A 3577-nucleotide genomic window follows, 5' to 3' on the forward strand; every position below is an offset into this window, starting at 1 on the left:
ACTTGCCCGGGCGAACGAAATCACAAACTTGAGCTTGAGTCACAAGCTCGGGTCACAAACTTGGTCCACAGTCTCGGTGAACCGGATTCACAAACTTGGTGACCTCAGACTAAGTTGGACTGACTTCGACCAAGCCCTAACCGGCTCGAATAGTCCATCTAGGTCATGAGATCGGGCCCCAAACTCACAAACGTCACAAAATTATTCAAAAGTCACCCCGAGCCACAAGCTCAAGGGGTTTAGTTCCAAAATGATTCATATACATATGTCATGTACAATTATGTACGCAAATTAGGGTTTAGGTCGAGTGCGATAAAGTACACCCTCGCCTAAGTACCCATTTCACACAAATCGAAACACATAAGCAACTAACACGTAAGAGCGGCCTGAATACTTACTCAAAATACCAAAAGTAGTACTAAAGAAAATCGCTTCGCGTGTTCGCTAGTAGTGGGCCCCACCGGCTCCGCCTAGCTCACCACTGTCTGAAATAGAAGATTTTATCACATTATATCACTAACGGCTACAAACAGATCCAAAACAAGCAAAACGGCAAAAATCGGCACACGTACGTGCGGAATCGGCAAAAGGGCGCACGCACTCGCGCGGAACGGCAAACGGAAACGGCCAAATCGGCCATCTCAAACCGTCTTGATCAAAAGTTAGGCTAGACATATCAGATCAAGGTGAGCGAGACACCGTTTCGAAGCTATGAGGAAGGCCTACAATTCTCATGAAGACACTTTAAACTAGATCCGACTCAAAACAAGTCGAAATCACGGAAAACGGTACCAGAAGTTCGTATTTTGAATGACAGACAGGGTCTGGTTACTAGACCATAACTTCTAGCTCACAAGTCCAAATCAGGAAATTCCAAAGGAATTAGAAAGCTGAGACATAAGGCTAAAACTTTGATGTTTTGGCCAAGACCTGAATCCACTCAGAACAGAACGAAAATTGAGTGCCAAAGTACCCGTCAGAACTGTCCAGATACAAGGCAGTTCTGACGATCAATCTTGTTTTGGTCATAACGGAAGTTACGGAACTCAGATTTTAACGCACTTTATACCGTTTCGAATCTGAGACCAAGATCTACATTTCTTATGAAGGGGTTGACACCCAGATCGTACGGAATCAAAACGAAAATCCCACGGTCAGAAGCTGAAATTCCAAACGTACCCAAACTAATGTCTAAAAACAGGCCTGAGTGTTCTGTCTATAACTCATAATACACTACTCCGTTTGACCTGAAACTTTACAGAAAGATTTAGAACTTAAGGGGCTACAATGTTGAAGAAGGCCACTCAGTCCAAATCCCAGCACAACTAAGTCAAATATGCCAAATAACAAACCAGAACCGTGATTGCAGGTTTACAAATTACACTATGCTGTAATCAGTACAACTCAGTCTAAACAGGTCCAAATACAGAAATTCTAAAGGCATATGGTAGCTAAGACATTAACCTACATTTCATCAGAAGACCTCAACACCCAAATCCAAAACAATTCCAGTCAAAACAATCCATTTCAGACGCAGTTCTAACATCCTGATGAACCCAGAACAGCAACAGTAAAATCGACATTTCTCACTCTACACTAATCCAAATGACCTGAAATTTTACAAGAACCTCAAAAACATCAATACCTACAACTTTCATGTTTTAAGAAAAGGCCAATTCGGCCTCTATCTAGGACCAAAAATTTCGGACAGAATGAAGAACCAAGAACCCTAATTTTCCAGATTTTCTTCCAAACCAAAAATTGCTTGCAATTATCAATCATTTACACCTACTAGAGTTATTACACATCATTTCCAATCATCATAGATAGTCACACCATCATGATCATAGTAAACCAGAAAATTCACCAATAAATTAAAAACTTCATCAATTCATCCAAAAACAAGAAATAAACCACAAAAGTCATCACTTGAACTATCACTAGGCATCAATTAAGCTTCATTAGATAAAGGAGAAGGTTCATTCACTACTCACCTAGTAAAACAAGAGAGAGAGAGTTGCTTGACACCTTAGCTTCTCCAAACACTTCACCAAACTACTAACTAACACCAAATGAAGAGATTTTATGGAGTAGAACCAAGTTTATGTGATTGTTTTGGAAGATTTGAGCTAGATGGAAGCTAGAAATGGGAAGAGTTTTCTTTCTTCTTTGCTCAAGAGAGAGCCGGCCATGGAGGAGAAGAAAAGAGTGAATTTTTGTAATTTTTTTGTGAGATATTTAACTAAATGGTAAAAAAGTCAAAAAGGTCAATAATTGTCTAACAAGTCCAACCAATGAGATAGTGACACTTGTCACTCCATTTAAAGCATCTCTATCCTTTTATTCTCTCTCTCAACAATCACATCACAACCTCTACTTATCTCTTAACACCCGATAAATTTTACACAGTATCCGAAACTTAACTTTATTGGCCGAATTTTTCCGAACTTACCGCACTAGTGGGTCCCACATCCGATATACGTTCTTATTTTCTCAAAACCTAACCGATACTTGAAAACTCATCTAAAACCTATATTTACTCATAAAAATTATCCTGGAAATTTTTCTAATAAAGAAAATGTAGAAAAGGCGGGCGATAAATAATCTTCCATTAAACTTTCTAATATTGTAACACTAGAGGTTTGCTAATCATTCCAACTTAACCTTTGTAATTAAAACAAATCCTATATTTACTTATGTCAAGGCACACACTAGAATACCGAATATAAATTATAGCTTGAACCGAATAATACGTAAACTAGGATTTTCAAACTTAACCGAATTAGGGTTTCCTTCCTAGCCATACAACCCTATTTTCCATACCGAATATCAAATAACCCTAATATCGACTTACGATCGGACTGGGGCCTCACAATCTTCCCCACTTAGGAAAATTTCGTCCTCGAAATTCAATCCGTTGTCAAAGCGTACCTTCGCCCTTTACCTCTACCTCTACCTCGAGTACCGGAGGCCATTTAAATGCCAAAAGTCTATGGATCCAAGCATAACGTGTGCTTAGTATTCAAACTAGAAACAAAACAAAAACACAAAACAGATACACGAAAGGCACGCAAAGGATAGGTACAAAAGATAATACTCGCATATATACATTTACTTACAAAGTCACACCAAAAGATATGCAAATTACCCGACCTCCAGTCGGGTCAAAACCCAATATACACACGAGCACTCCGGCTCCAAAAATCTAGTCAACCAACCAGATAACAAAAGAAATTAGCCAGGCCAGTTCTAACAAAAGTAATCTGCCAGCTAATCAAAATACAAAAGCGACCCTAAACGCCTCCCCTAGGGCCCCGGTTCCCTACGGAACCTAACGTACCTATCTCACCTATCTGCTCTGGCCCGGTAGCTCGTGGGGGTGCCTCCGCGGCCATATCTAGTAAGACCCCACAATCAAACGTGATACTCCGGGCCCCTCCCACTCGGAGGTCTCGGTCCCGGTCCCACGCCGCTAGAACTGCCCAGATCCATACCTACAAACATTAATTCGTTAGTTGACCGACATTTCAGCTTAAAATATATCATTCAACTTAAAGAGAATCACATAATCCTAAGT

Source organism: Coffea arabica, chromosome 1e (genome assembly GCF_036785885.1).
Source record: "Coffea arabica cultivar ET-39 chromosome 1e, Coffea Arabica ET-39 HiFi, whole genome shotgun sequence".
NCBI classification, from domain to species: domain Eukaryota; kingdom Viridiplantae; phylum Streptophyta; class Magnoliopsida; order Gentianales; family Rubiaceae; genus Coffea; species Coffea arabica.